Source organism: Acanthochromis polyacanthus, chromosome 1, assembly GCF_021347895.1.
Source record: "Acanthochromis polyacanthus isolate Apoly-LR-REF ecotype Palm Island chromosome 1, KAUST_Apoly_ChrSc, whole genome shotgun sequence".
Taxonomy (NCBI): domain Eukaryota; kingdom Metazoa; phylum Chordata; class Actinopteri; family Pomacentridae; genus Acanthochromis; species Acanthochromis polyacanthus.
In genome coordinates this window covers 4,503,585-4,509,584 of record NC_067113.1, presented here as the reverse complement: position 1 = coordinate 4,509,584, position 6,000 = coordinate 4,503,585, and positions in this window count along the sequence as shown.

Here is a 6,000-nt window from a genome sequence, read left to right as displayed (position 1 = left end):
CACTGAGTGTCTTACAATGTAATACAATTCATATATATTATATATATATATATATATATATATATGAACAGAGATATGATTATTTAAAAATAACACTCACTTTTGCTGTACTCATGCTTATAAAATAAGTATAGGACAAAATTAATACTGAATTTAAGATTAGTAAGTTATAGTACTTCTAAGTCCACATTTGCTGAAAAAGACTTTGTTGACTAAAACATGATGGATATCATCTGTCTTCTTTTTCAATCTCCAGCCGTCTATCTTTTTGCATGTGAATATAACGCAAACTTTTATTTGCTTGAACAATTGAACAAAACAGACAAACAAAAAGCAAGAGTACAAGTGGTCCAGTGGAGAAACAGTGGTAACTAAATCAGATTTCATTTGATATTGCGATTTAAGCTCACTCATTTGGACAGTTTGGTTCAATTATATCATCATAAGGTAGGGCTTTTTGATTCAAACTCAACTCTGATTGTATTTTTGTGAAGTTTGTTGTTATGTTGAAATCTTTCTCTCACAGGTGTATCTATGAGATGGCAAACATGTTGCACTACTTTTCATTAGTTATTAAGTGTTCATGCAGTTACCCACATTTGCACTGCAAACCAAACTTTTCTTACATTTAAACGTTTGACTCTTTTAAGCCTCTCTGCATTGTTATCATACTGTATGCTGTTAAAGGTAAGTGCAGAACAGATGTTAATTAGATCTCAGTAATTTGTCAGAAATGCAACATAGTCAAATTTTTGTGTACATTATTCTCACAGTGCCTGTGAGCATGCATAATGTAACTGTCTTTAACAGAAAATCAGGTAAATAATGACCATGATGTCACCATGCTTTCCAAACTGCATATTACAAGCCCTGATAATACATGCAGCTGATGTTAAAAAATGCACTCTATTATTCAACATTTTTATCAATACTTTAAGCAAAATTACACTAAAGTTGGAAAGGCAGAGGAGTTTATCATTTAAAATGTATTACACAATTTAAGGGCAAGCGTTACATTAATATTTGCTTAATTAAGATTTATTTAGTCAGTGCTGAGTATCAGTTGTAAAAACCCAGTTTAGATTTCCTCCAGTTTCAATTCCCTAGATAGATTCAAAACATACTTTCAAAGACAAATTAGTGGTGAAGACAGCAAGTATAGGTTTGGCCAACAGTTAGTATAACATTGAGAGTAGTAGTCAATATGTAGAACTCCTCAAGTTTTCCCTACTATATTGGGACAATTGAATTCTCAGGAATTACAGTATGTTCAGTATGAATGTAGTAATTAAATACTAACGTCTCTTACAATTGGAAAGTGGGTGGGCTTGTAGCAAGTCTGGCTTTAATTCAGGGGAATTCAGGGTTTTCCAATATTGGCATGCCCAGTATTGTTTGTCACATGCTAGCACTGAAGTGAAGCTAAATTCTTTACTGAGGCTGAGGCAGGCCTTGTGTCCTGAAAAGTGTAAAGAAGTGGAAGGTGGTGTATGCATTTCTTTCTCCCTCCAGTACTCAGGTCTCTCTTACAAAATAATTATTCTTCTCAGTCTACCTGATAAAGGCTGTAGACTGTACAAGCAAGGTACCAGCCTTAAGTAGAGGAGCAACTGCTGGACACAGGAAGACTTCAGGCAATGTTTATAGGTGTAAACCTAAAACAGATGCTAATTTCTGGCCTGTATAGACAGCTTTTGTCCTTCAAGTAGTATGACCAGCAGAAGGAACACCGTAAGTCTAAGTGTAATTCAATTTTCTTATGCATCACCCAGCTATCATCTTGTGTTGTTAGGTACATGGTTTAACTTGGGTTTAAGTTAAAAATTAGATATTGTATAAATTATGACACTACTGGGTTCTAACTGCTGTTTTAATGTCTGTACAGTGAGAAAACATCTGTGGATGAACAAAAATCTATCCACCCTAATTTTAAACATTTGTTTTTTCATGAGTTAAGAAAGTGATCTGCTGGTTTAATCAAACACCAAAGGTGTCAGAAGCACAGCCATGCCATTACAGTCCAATAGGAACCTTGTTTTTCAAATGGCTTGATGGACTTTGTTGATGGAATTTACAGCAGTAGGAATATCCTTTTGGTTTTGTGTTTTTTTTTGTTGCAGTTTATCAAACGAAATGTCCCTGGGACATTAACCCTGAACTTCCAGTTATTGCATTGTGTGGACGAGATCTTGCATTACACAAACTGGGTGTTAGTTACAAAATAAAAGTAAATTCTCCAAAATTACTGTAGTCCATAATCAATATAATGTTACAGCATACCATCAGTATTCCAATAGTGTTTTATTTGTGCATCCAATGAAATTTCTCTTCAGTTTCCACATGCATATAAACATATTTATTGAGTTTTGCCACTGTGTAGGCATCAGAATGTCTGACTAATAATTCTGTTTAAAAAAATCTGGGTCCCTTGTGGTTAAAAAAAAGATAATTAACTGAGGAAAATTAAGCCCTCCCTATGCCATCCACCAATCTATGGTCAACACTTTAACTTTCAGTGAATGCATAAATACTTTCTGTACGAAATGTTAAAACTGGGTTTTGATTACGACATGTGAAACACTGGATGTAGGCATAATTGTAGGGATGCTGAACCACAACACATTTACTAGTTGTGTGGCTATTAGCCTGTATTGGACTCGTGACCCGTCCAGGAGGACCCTGTCTTCATCCTAAGCGCCCCTACGACCTTACAGAGGATAAAGCAGTGTATAGATAATGGATTGATGGATGGTTATCTGCTGTAACTGATCAACACAAGCAGACAAAGACACATTCCATGTATTTCTAACTCCTCATTGTGGCCAGGGTTCTTGATTTCATAATTTGCTTATCTTGATAGGTATGTCTTAGCAACATTCTTATGATGTTTCTCTCTATTCTAAGCATTTCACTGTGGCTTTTATACAGGTCATACGGTTGTAGTGACTGATTTTGGAGGCCGTTGTTTGTCAAATGCTCTCTTGCAAAGTAGTCATGGAACTGGATGTGCTGCCTTTGGTAGAGATATTTGCAAATGAGTTAACATTTTTTCTGGTGTCAGTGTGTTTGTTTGTAGTCAGATGTATAACGTTTAGAGTGAGTTATTTTGGGCTTATTTTCATAAGCTTCTAAAGTCATTCAAATTAATGGTGGAGCACATTAACAAACTGACCAATCTGGCCAAGAAACACAAGTATTCAGATGTATAGACAGGCTGTAAACAAACCAACTGTTACTTAGTTCACTGTTTCAACAGATTTATATATAAACATGAAAGTGAGAGCATAAAGTTGGTGTCAAATTCAAATGGGTATTTTCCAAATTTCAACTTTGGAAGTTTAGCCTCCCCTTTACAATTTGCCTTTTGCAATGTTCTTACTATGTTGCATATCATTGCTGATAAAATGATAGCCAGAACTAGAATACATAATCGCACACGGGAATCTAATTGGTTAAAGTGAAATAATTTTCTTCCTTCAAAATCATTTACTGAGGACAAAATGTTGGCATGACAGTAAATAGCAAATTATGTTAAGTAAAAATCTGGGCTACTTGTTTTGTCAGGGCTTCACACAAAACCAAGAAACCACACACAAAAAAAGCATCAAAAGCAGATAGGCTTCAACAGGAAACAATAGTAGTAGTAGTAGTGTGCTTTTCCTCATGACTAAATATTGTGCCTTTACCAAGAATCTCAATATATTCACAGGGTTTAACTTAGCTTTGATCTTGTAAGTAGAATTAAACAAATCATCTTGTACTTTTTTTAGATGAAGGACTACAGGAACCAAAAACACAAGTGGGCTCTTGAAGATTGTTTTTGAGACTCTGAAATATAGCACCATTATCTCAGCATGACTGTAGTAAGACATTCCAGCACAATGATGACAATCTTTTGAATTCAATACGGAAAAAATCTCTTTCAAGGCTCCTTGTCATGCTGTCAGTGTTGCTGTTCGTGGACAGCGCACAATAAAAAATGGTCAGGAGGTGAAAAAACAAACCAAAAAAAATACAGCTTGGCTTCTTCACAACAAAGGATCCAGAGCAAATGGACACATGTTTTCTGTGAAGGTAGGAACTAATGGAATCCCTGAACTGTTTTACCCAAAGGCTGTGGAGGGGAAGGACGTGCTGGACTTCTTATTTTGTAAAATTGCTGTACATGTTTTCTCTCATGCTGTATATGTGTTCTCAAGTGGAATGGGACATAGATGTGGTTGTGTGTCTTTCTTCTTGTCTTTGCCTGTAGACAAGCAGAACGACATACACACTGTATGAATGGTATATGGATGTTTCTGCATTTGTGTGTGTGTGTGTGTGTGTGTGTGTGTGTGTGTGTGTGTGGTGTGTGTGTGTGTGTGTGTGTGTGTGTGTGTGTGTGTGTGTGTGTGTGTTGTGTGTGTGTGTGTGTGTGTGTGTGTGTGAGAGAGATAGTGGGAGAACAGAGAAAATAAAATTAACAATAAAAGTTTCAATAAAATTACTGACATCTCTACAAACTAAATGCAAAGGACATTTTGCTGACGTCTCTTGTATAACTGGTTCATAGTCAAAGCACAAAGGTGTCTCTTCTGAGCCAGAAAAAACTCATCAACAACAGTCATTTATTTGTGGACATTTTACACATTGCTCAAAGCAAACTTTGCCTACTTTTATTTCCATTTGGTGCAGACCGTAGACTGTAGATGGACGTAGCAAACGACTCTGAAAAGTGAAGCCAACCCCATGTGTCAACTGACAAAAACCTTCAGTACTAAGGGAAGGAATGGGGCTTGATTGACTGGCGTGAAATGACTGACAGGTTGTATGGACAAGGTAGTGTTGACACTCATTCACCGTGAACTTGGGTGGGCCCGAGCACCAACCTGCCTCAAACTTTACATGTTTGCTCAGAGTCATGCCCTGATGACATCCATTCACAGTCACAGTGCCACCTGGGGGCAACAGGAAAGGACATGTTTTACACTTGACATACTATTAACAGGCGGTTGACCATATAAACTTCAAATGAGGTGACATATGCCTAAGACATTAATGATGATTTAAGGTGAAAATTGTGAATCTTTGTCTGTGGCGGAATTTGATGTCTTGCCATGACAACTGACAACATCACAGCTGCACATAATCCGATCAGGCCGAAATTTCATATGCTCGCCAAGAGTTCAGGTCTGAAGACATCAAAATTCAAAACTAGAGTCATAGTGCCACCTATTGGTAGCTGGATGTTATATGCATTATATTTTTATGTGTCATTGCTAGAAACTTTATGATACATTCCTTGAAATTGATCAGCTAAGTCTTAGCACCTTGACAATGCCATAGTGTATAGCCTTTCAGCTTTCATAAATCACTGTTGCTGTGGCAATGTATCTTCATCATGAAACAAAAGTAGTATTTGACATGGTTAGGAATGCTCAAAGACTCACCAAAATTGGCACACACATCACAGTTGGCTAAATGAAATAAACTGTATGCGTCTCAGGACTGCATGTGGTAAAATTGCTCCATAGTGTCTCCTACAAACTTCAAACAAATTAGCCTCAGAAGTAAGTTTCACCTCGATGCATAGAATTTGGCAGGTGCATTCAACATCAGAAGAGTTTTAGGAAAGTCTGCCATTACTCTGACCTAAATTTGACAGGATGTCCATTATTTAAAATTAATTGTTCAAAAATTGTGTAATTGTTCGGTCATTTACCAGCCTTGTATTTTCACCCCTGGAGATGCTGTTAGGTATCTGGCACTGATACCATATTTCCCAAGGCTCCCTCTGTCACAAAATCTGAACTCAGTAAATATGTATGGCTTAATGTAGATGATTTAGCATTCTTTACAAAACTGTTCCTTATACTGTCAATATATTCAGGGTGAAGCAGGATAGTCTTGTCCATGATGTTACACTCCCTTGTATCACTGTTGGCGTTGTCTGCCAATCGTGGCTCACCCACCTATTATAAAAAGTGGATGGTGGCCCTCTAAGCTTTCTCTCTCTCTCTC